Source organism: Alexandromys fortis, unplaced genomic scaffold (assembly GCF_014885135.2).
Source record: "Alexandromys fortis isolate MF-2015 unplaced genomic scaffold, M_Fortis_MF-2015_v1.1 scaffold_50, whole genome shotgun sequence".
In the NCBI taxonomy this organism is placed as follows: Eukaryota; Metazoa; Chordata; class Mammalia; order Rodentia; family Cricetidae; genus Alexandromys; species Alexandromys fortis.
In genome coordinates, this window is record NW_026067932.1 from 1,756,193 (window position 1) to 1,766,818 (window position 10,626).

The following is a 10,626-nucleotide window of genomic DNA, read 5'->3' on the forward strand; positions in this document are numbered from 1 at the left end:
TGTTGTTGTTTTGGTTCTTTTTTTTTTTTTTTTAGTTTTTCGAGACAGGGTTTCTCCAAAGCTTTGGAGTCTGTCCTGGCACGAGCTCTTATAGACCAGGCTGGCCTAGAACTCCCAGAGATCCGCCTGCCTCTGCCTCCCGAGTGCTGGGATTAAAGGTGTGCACCACCACTGCCCAGCTGTTTTGGTTCTTAGAAACAAGCTCTCATAACCCCCACTGACCTAGAATTGGCTATATAGTTGAGGCTGACCTTGAACTCCTGAGAACTTGTTTGGAGATTCTCACACTCTTGATGGCAGATGGGTCCTCTTCTATTCAGGGAAGGTCCTCCTCTTCCATGAGCAACCAACTTCAGACAGGACACACAGGGGGCTCTGTGAAAGGAACACCTGTAGCAAACTTTCGTGTTGGACTGTCTTTGAATCACCAGACCCCAAATATCAATATGGAGACTTCACAATAATTATGAAAGCTTGGCCATTAGCTTAGGCTTGTCCCACTAGCTCTTTTAACCTAAAAACTTAAAACCTGCTTTTATTAATCTATGTTCTGCCACGTGACTCAGTTTACCTCTACTCTGTACCATACATCTGATCTCTTCAGTATCTCCTCGGCATCTCACTGGCACAACCAAGTGCCTGGATTCTTCTTCCTCTTCCCCTCTCTCTCTCCCAGAAATACCACCTTATCCTTTCCTGCCTAGCTATCGGCTATTCGGCTTTTTATTAAACCAATCAAAAGGCACCTTGGCAAAGCCACATATTCACAGTGTAGGAAAAAGATTATACCACAACATCCACTTGGATGGCCAAATCAACCCTGGCACTGGTGGGGTGACAGATGAGGTGGCCAGATTGGCCTCAGCATCCTGGCCTTGGAATCTTGATCCTCCAGCCTCCACATGCTGGAGCTACTGACACCAGTCACCATGGCTGGATCAAAGAGAATGACTTCTAAGATCTCTGGTATCCAAAGTTCACCAGCTTCGTTAACTGCAATGATAAGCCCGCAGAGAGTTTCCCTTTAAGAAAAAAAGGGGAAGTTTGTTCTCCTTGAGCTATTAATGTCATGTCTCTAGGAGTCTAGCCGAAGGAACGCAGAAATGTAAATAAAGAATTAAGGGCTGGATGTTCCTGCAGATTGGCTTTAAGCCGTAGCACAGGTTCTCTTTGATGGACCGTGTGGCCATTATCCTTCAGACCAAGGGAGAACCTGCTTCCCCGGCGTCCTCTAGCCATTGCTGGACTGAACTCCAGATCAATTGCTGTGTTCTTCTCCACAAGGGCTCAAAGAGGTAACTCGGTTATTGGTGTTCTGTCGTCTTTCATGGTTTTCTGTTTCTCTAGCCATATATATTATGAAAAAATGTTCTGTCTCAATGCTCTTTTCTTTCTGCATAATTTTTCATGTGATACGTAGATGGATCTGTGGTTTGTCGTTCCTTTAAACACAACCCGTATGAAATACAATGCAAACCGTATTGGATGCCTTTGGTGAGACCATCTCAAGTTCATTCCTCAAGTACATATACACTGCTGTGCCATATCCAAGAAAGGTTCTTGGGTTTGGGGATTGTCTTAGGGTTTTGTTGCATTGAAGAGACACAATGACCTCAGCAACACTTATAAAAGAAAACATTTAGTTGGGGCTGGCTTACAGTTCAAAGGTTTATTCCTTTATCAGCATGGCAAGAAAGTACGGCAGCATGCAGGCAGACATGGTGCTGAAGAGGAACTGAGAGTGATACATCTTAACCCACAGGCAGCAGGAAGTGAGCTATCTACCACACTGGGCATAACTTGAGTATATATGAGATCTCGAAGCCTATTCCCACAGTGACACACTTCCTCCAACAAGGACACATCTTCTAATAGTTGTCATTCCCTATAGGCCAGGCATTCAAACACATGAGTCCACGGGGCCATACTTCCTCTTCAAACCACCACAGGGGTTTTCCTGTAGATATGTGTTTTGCTCTATTTCCTTGAGCACCAAGGCTACATACGTTAGTGTTTACCGCCGAGCTTCACCCACAGCCCCATTTGTTTGGGTTTTGCTAGTATTTCTTTGGGTTTTGTTTGTTTGCCTGGTTGGTTGGTTTAGTTTTTTTGAGACAGGGTTTTATGTAGCCCAGGCTCGCTTCAAGTTCACTGTATAGCTGAGGATAACCAGAAACCTTTGATCCTTCCTGCAAGCCACTCTTCTGACTGAGCTACATTCCTAACCTGGCTGGTTTGTTGGTATGTATATGGGTGAGGAGTGCTCAGATACACTCACCTCCTGGACAGGCTCAAACATGTGCAGGCCAGAGGTTGATATTGAGGTGTCCTCTTTACCTTTCTCCCATACATACATACATACATATATTATAATATATTATTATTAATTATATATAATTATTAAGTAGCAACAAAATAATTTAATGGTTGGGGGTCACCACAACCTGTATTAAAGGGTCTCAGCATATTAGGAAGGTTGAGAACCACTGAGTTAGACCATTGCACCTGCTATATATTTTACGTATTTACTCATTGTCTTGCCCTACAAGAACATAACCATGATGAAGATGCTCAGTCAGTCAGCAGTTCGGCGCATCCCTGGGTGTCTAGAGTCGGACTTAGTCTGGAATGGAGAACTCCAAGCCTGCCCCTGCTCTCTAGAACTTACCGTTGAACTGGATGCGGCAAACAGGCAAAAACTCAGAGTGTACTCTTGTTTGTAAACCGTTAAGTAAGTGGGGCAGAACCAAGTAGATGTGTCCCGGAGGGAATGAAGACAGCAGAAGCGGACTGCCTCCCCATGAGGGGGAGGGCTGTGAGTGATGGACCATGCTTAGAGGCAAGATGGAACTTGAAGGGATTTGGGGCAGAAATTTCAGCTTATCCATAAGCAGTGCGTAGTCCTGAATAACAACAACAAAAACAGCCAGACAAAAATGATTTATGATGTTTCGTCTGGTAGGCAAGAAGCAACTATGCCAAGCTTGTGACCAATGGCGGAGGTGAAACTCCACTCCGAGAGGTCAGTAGGTGTAAGGTGGGGGGGGGGACTAAGGAAGATGATAAGCCAGGAGAGCTGAAGGTGGCAGTGCCAGGCAGAACTGGAAAACAGAGACAAGAAGCCAGGGATGGTAGGTAGCTCATGCTTGCAACCTTGAGAGGCTGAAGCAGGAGTGTGAGTTTGAGGCTAACCTGGGCTACATAGCAAGACCCTATTTCAGAATGCAAGCACAAAGTACAATAAAATGCTTTAGTCCCCAAATCCAGCCATCAAATTAAAACATTTAAGACCACCAACCATTAGAAATGACCTTCTGAGATTTGGCTGCCTGAGGAAACAGAAGTGGAGCCGGAGAAAGCATAGGATAAAACTTGGATGATTCTATGTAAAACCAATTCAAAGAACCAGATAAAGAGAAATGAAAATTGCAGAGAAAATGAGAATTTCTATTTTAGATGAATCCCATATGGGTTAGTGTCTTAATTTACTTAAAGCAGATGGATGGCCCAGGACGGACGAATTTATTACCATCCTGTCATTCGGAGCCACGATTTCCTTGGGTTCCTAAGCAACTCTCAGGGAAATGTCAGATTGCATGAAATTTCCTGGACAGATCTTATGAAGTGTGTCCATCCCACTGAAAATGTCCCGTTTCCTCAAAATCGCTTATCCTTGACCGCAACTGCCAGCTCCTCTCTTGCTTGAGGCAGATGCATGGGTCTTCCTGGCTGCCAGCAGTTCTGTGAAGTTCTGGGGATGAGAGGCCAAGACCAAGGGTGGGGGAGAATGCTGAAGAAAGCTTTGCAGTTGGGTATTTCATTCTGCACACTTATACATACACATGCACGGGTGCACACGTGTACCCACAGGCACACATGCAGGCACATGCACACACACAAATGCACACACATGTGCACACGCACACACACAGAGGCACACGCATACCAGTGTGTATACACACACACACACACACACACACACAGCCTAACTTAGCTAGTAAAATATTTCGACGAACGAACAGGCAGCACATGGCCCAGGAATGCAGACACGCTCCTCATATTCCAAGTCTTCCCCGCATTGCAGGTTTCTTTGGACCACAATAACGGGTGCCCAGGAGCCGCTAAGCTTTGGGCCTGGGCAAGGGGACTGGATCAGACCTAGAACCTGGGCAATGGTGCAGTGGGCAGCAGCCAATGCTGAGCTGTCTAACTGTTAAGTGCTGAGACGAAGAGACCGCATGCCTGATCAGCCATAAGGAGGGACATCTTTCTCCACACACCATCCCATGCCACTGCCACCCCCACACCGCCGCCACCAAGCCACAGGGAAATTCTCAGAAGAGGACACAGAAAAGAACGCGAGAGTGGGTATGGGAAGGAGCGTTATGGATCTCTGCCTTCTGGACATAAGTACAATGCTCATGGACTGCACAAGATTGGTCGGCCAAACTCCCAGCACAGACGAGGGACTCTCCCTTACTGAGGCACTATTGGCAACTGGTCACTACTGAGGAGGGGGGAGTATTTTTTAATATATTTTACTTATTTGTATGTGTGGCCATTGGTAGGTTGTTCATGCTCCCGTGGATAACCCTACACCCATAAATGAGTAGACAGCACTAATTGGATTAGTGATATATGTGTGTGTGTGTGTGTGTGTGTGTGTGTGTGTGTGTATAATAATAAAGTTAAGAGGGACGTTGTTGGAGGAGTGGAAGGAAGTTTAGGGCAAGTGGATATGATCCCGTTTCATCGCATACATGTGTGAATTTCTCAAGAATAAAGAAAAATTAAAGAAGAACAGCAGTAATTAGTGTTGGCCCGGAAAGACCGCTGTGAGGGTTGAAATGCGGTGTGCATCAAGACACCTAACCCAGCCTGATGCAGCAAAGCCCATTCGAGAAGGAAGTGTGCACAAAGCACACTTGTAAATCCAGCACTTGAGAAGCCGAGGAAGGAAGGTAGCTGCGAGCGTCAGGTCAGCCTGGGCTAGCCACGTATTGAATACCAGACCAGCCAGGGCTGCACAATAAGATCCTGCCTCCACACCACAAGTCTAACTCAAAAAGCAGAGTCCTATAATGAACTAAAACGTTCATCTTCCTCTATTTCCCACGCATCCCTCCATCATTATCCACCCATTTACCCAACTCCTCTTTCTCGGCCTTTTAAATAGTTTCACTTATTCTTTGGCAATTTTACACATATATACAATGTATCTTGATTGTATCCCCCTCAACACCTGCCCCCAGATTCCCAAAACACATGCCTGGCCTTCCTTTTTTTTTTTTTTTTAATTTTCAAGACAGGGTTTCTCCGTAGCTTTTTTGGTTCCGGTCCTGGAACTAGCTCTTGTATAGGCTGGCCTCGAACTCACAGAGATCCGCCTGCCTCTGCCTCCCGAGTGCTGGGATTAAAGGCGAGCGCCACCACCACCCGGCTTGTCTTCTTGTTTATATACAATCTACTGAGTCCAATTCCCACTCCCCACTCCCTTTGCTTGGCTTGGAGTGGAGGGCGGAATGAGATGGTGTCTCACATAGCCCAGGCTGGTCTCAAACTCCCTACAATAGCTGATGCTGACCCTGAACTCCTCATTGTCCCACCTTCGCTTTCTGAGTGCTGGGATGACAGACCGGCACCATCACACTGGACTCCAGAGGCAGTTTCTAACTCAAACTAAAGCCTGCCAAACAGCAGCCCGCCCTTCCCCCAACACCCGTTGAAAATGTGACTCCCTCGCACTTCTCTGTCCAAAACAGGCTGAGGAAACAACCAACCCCGCTGCCTGCAGTCACCAACACCCCCCCCCCCTGGTTTTCTCACTAAATATTGACTCAGCCCCTCCTGTGTGCTCTGAATCATTTTCTTCTCTGTGGAGCTGAGAGCCTCTTTTCTCTGTCTGGTTCACCCTCGCCGACCCAACGGGAGTCCGGTTTACCATCTGTCCGCCGCTCTTCAGCCAGACTTCCAAAGCTCCGCAGGGTTGCCAAGCCTTCACCTCCAAAGGAACTACTCTGCCTTTTCCTCTTTCTTTGAAGCTTAATTTCCGTGTCCTTAATCCCTTCATTGTTCCGCTCCTCTCCCACAGCCTCTCTTTGCGTAAGTCTGACCTCAGCTAAGTCACACAAAGGCCTCTGAACAGGGCCAATATGGCTGGCTGCATGCGCGCAACCTATTTGCCTGAGATGATCTAACCAGTGGCTCCTCAAATTGAGCCAGTTCTATAAGGTAGTCAGTGTGGCAGGAACAGGTAGCACCTGAAACTGAGATAATGGAAAAGCTGCAGTATTAGCAATGATTGAATTAAAGATTGACTGTGAGGGACTGGGTATTATCATTTATAAACACGGGGGTGACCCAAGGCCAGTCCCACAAGGGGCGGCCGAGCAGATTATAAAACACCAGAGGAGTAAATGAGGAAGGTAGGGTAAGGAGCTATTGGAGAAGGGCAATCCAAATCTCCAAAAGATGCTGTGATGTTTAATCTTTGTCACCTTGTCTGGATTTTCGGTCCTGTAGAAGACACACTCGAGCAGCGAGCAGAGTATCTGTGAGGTTGTGAGGACGTTTCTGGAGAGGATGAACTAAAGGAGGAAGAGCCATCCTGAATGTGGGTGGCACCACTCTTGGCTTGATCTCAGACTGCTAAGAAAGGAAAAGAGGAGAAAGCCTCATGAGAAAGCCAGGTGTGCAAGCCAGGTGTGCAAGCCAGGTGAGCAGCAACACTCCCCTCTCTGCTTCCTGACAGCTAAAGTGATGTGACCAGATGACCAGCCGCCTCCCACTCCTGCCATGCCTCACCCCCGCCCCCATGACAGGCTGCACCCTCTGTGACCCAAATAAAATCTTCCTCCCTCAAGTTGCTTTTGTGGAATATTTTGTCACGTCAATGAGAGAAACAACTAATACAGGCTCCAAGGCCAGACACTGAAAACATAGTGTATCCGGATAAAACAGTCATGGGGGAAACATGTGGGCCCTGGACAAGAGGAACCTGGGGCTAAAATCTTTACAGAATGAGACTATGTTGTGGGGAAGAGATACTACACACTAGTGGTGGCTATTTGACCTTGGCGGTAAAAAACATTTAGGGGAAATGTTCTGGAAGCCATGATGAAGACACCCACCTATTTGTGAGCCCCATCATTTAAGGAGCACAGGAAAAGAAATGCTCCCACCACCACCACCTCACACCCACCACCTCACACCACCTCACACACACCACCGCACACACACACCACCTGACACACACAACACCAAGGAGCCAGTGTTCCTAAGAGAACCAAGTCTCCACCATAGAGAGATGAAAACCAGTGCATCTGGGGGACTTGGTTACTATAGTGATGCTGCTGAGACCTTTCAAAATAGTTTCAGAAAATGTAAAAGTGAGGAGCTGGGCAGATGGCACAGTGATTAGAAGCACGCGCTGCTCTTGGAAAGGACCCGAGTTCGGTTCCCGTATCAGGCAATTCACAATATTCTGTAACTCCAGCCCGACAGGGATCTAATGCCTCTGGCCTCCTCAGGCACCAGCAATGGCATGCCACACCCACACAGAGACAGACACATAATTAAAAATAGAATCTGAAAAAGAAAGAAAGATACTAGGAGTGTGAGCTAAGGAGTTGGAGAAAGGAGAGGTACAAGGCCATGAGAGGATCAGAGTCTGCTATGAAGCATTGACCTTGATCAGAATAAACGTAGTGAAAGGAGGTGGGGTGAGTCCCCAGATCCCGGCAGAGCGCAGTGGTGCAGCTGTATTACGTGAGCTCCTGGAGGGTTTGAGGTAACTGTACATTTATAACCTACTGAAAGACCCTTTTACAGTACAAGACATTGCATTCCAGAAACGCCCACATTGTGGATAATAACACAGAAATCAGCAGGCATAGGGGGCTCCCAGTTCAGACAGGGAGACTCACAGAAATACTTGAGAGGGAATGGAAACCCATAAAACTATTGTCAACACTGGAACACAATGGAGAATCCAGGCATGGGGGGTGGTGGGGGACTGTAAACCTAACTTTCAGGAGTGGAGGCAGAAGGACATGGTTTAAAAGGTCAGCCTGGGGTACAATATGTGTTACTTCTGTTGCTGTAGTTAAATACCATCGCCAAAAGCAACTTACAGAGGAAGATTCTATTCGCCCTATGGATCCAGAGAGGTGGGTGTCTATCATGGCAGGGAACAATAGCGGCGAATCGCAGGCACCGCGGCAGAAGCAGGAAGCTGAGCGCTCAGATCCTCAAACCACCAACATTGAATCAGAGAAAGTAAACCGGAGAGGAGGGAGGCTTGAAACTGCAAGCCTACCCTCAGTGACACACGTTCTCCCAAAAAATCACATCTCCTAGGCCTCCCCAAACAGGTCTACCTGCTGGGGACCCAGTGTTCAAATGCCTGAGCCTACGGGGGATGTTTCTTTCTTGAAACACTCCAGAAGGAAAACCCTAGCTGAAACAAACAGATATGTTTGCCTTGTAACAGCAGGTCCTTACATAAGTAGAGAGCGTAAGTTGAACTGGTTATGTAATATTTTAACATAATATTTAAATAGTCATTGTTCTTGCTGGAGTAAGATTTGCTGCTCTTTGCTGGAGGACTCAGCAAGATTTAACCAGCACTGTAAAGTGTTGTGTCTTGGCTATAAGTTGTAAAATTCTAAATGGATGTACAGTAGAGGTTTTTCTGAATCTAAGAGTCTAACAGTGGAATTAGGGACATAGCTCAGGCGGTAGAGTGCTTGCCTACAAAGTCCTGGGCTCAGTGCCCAGCGCTGTATAAACCAGGTGTGGTAACGAATGACTTTAAACCTGGGATTAAAGGAGGCTTATAGCAGGAAGATCAGAAGTTCAAGGTCATCCTCAGCTGTGGCCATTCTAAAATACAAGAGAACCTGGCTAGGAAGAAAGGAAAGGAGGGAGGGAGGAAGGAAGGAAGGAAGGAAGGAAGGAAGGAAGGAAGGAAGGAAGGCTAGCTATAATATATCCTTATTTTTGCATTATCTAAAATATCTGAGATTACCTCCAGCATTTAGGGTGACGCCTGAAGAAAGGATTAAACCAGTAGAAATGTCTCTGTTTTCCCTTCTAAATCAGTTCCAATCCCTTTATGTCAATATCTGTTACGTGCTGAAACATACGTCATCTATAATCCCCATAACAACCTGCACGGTAATTATTTCCATTTTGCAGAAACCTAATGTTCAGAAAGATAAAATGACTGGCCACGACCCTGTCGACATAGCTTGTGAATGACCGGAACAGGATTCACAGTTGTGTGTGCGCGTGCGTGAATGTGTGTGCCCGTATGCACATTCAAGAATTTGAACCTAGAGCCTTGTGCATTTGTGCAAGCACTCAACCACTGCACTTTATCTCTGGAATGAAACTATCTGTTAAAGTAACTCTCCTCCCTCGTGGAGTACGATAGGATCACATTGTCAATATTCTTTTAATGCAAATAATAGGGCCGCTAAGATGGTTCAGCAAGCAAAGGCACCACCAAGCCAGACAAGCTGGGTCAGGAGCTCACAAGGCTGGAAGGAGAGAACTGACTCCTACAAGTTGTCCTTAATCTCCATGCCAGTACACACACACAATGTGTGCATGCGCACACACCATGCTCACGTGCACAGTAAACAATAAATAAATGTTTTTTTAATTTTAAATACAAATAACAATAACAAAAGTAATTTGTGACTCCGTGTACCTCCATCAGTTGTTTCATGGGAAGACAAAGAGTTGATTAACCCAAGACTTTCCCATTAGCCTCGCTACATGAAGTAGATTTAAAATGTTAACGTGCATGAATTTCTCTCCCTGACATTCCAGCTGACAAGCTAGGTTGACAAGGTGAAGTTAGGTTGGGCTTCATAGAGACAGGTTGTAAGGCTGACAAACCAGAAAGCCCCAAATAGAATGCTCACCAGCTCTTAGGCAAGCAGGAGCTGTTGAAAAAGTGCTTGCTCTGCAAAACATCCGCATTTTAAAAGGCTGGGGGTGGAGAATGGGGGGGGCAGTGGCCATAGCCTTTCCTTACCCGGTACAAGGGATGGATGGATGGATGGATGGATGGATGGATGGATGGATGGGATAGATAGATGGATGGATAAATGGATAGATGGATAAAAAGCACCCACAGGAAAAACACCGTCAACAGCCACAGTGACAGACTGCTACCCAAGTGTAAAGCATTGCCCATTTTAAAAGAAGTCTCTAAGAGCAAGTCCTGCAAAACAAAAGATCAGATCAGGGGTCAACGAAAATACAGTGGTCACACATCAGTCCCAACTAGCATGTAGGAAACTCAGGAGAAATGGTTTGGGGTCCCTGATATGTGTCAGATGGATCTTGGGGTGTTATGAAACATGGCTGGAAAGGCCAAACCAACTAAAAGCTTTTGAATCAGTGCTCCTTCCTAAACTACAGCTTTGATTAATCCGTCTCCTGTGTGGAGACAGTGGCTTGTTTTCAGTTTGTGCAATGAAACTAACACTGCAGCTAGTATCCTTGTTCACAAGCTTTGCCATACATTTTGTGCTGTTCCTTTAAAAACAAATGCCTGTTAATAATCATAACTTATAGTAATCTTTTTAGGCTTCCTATCAACCTCTAGGGTTC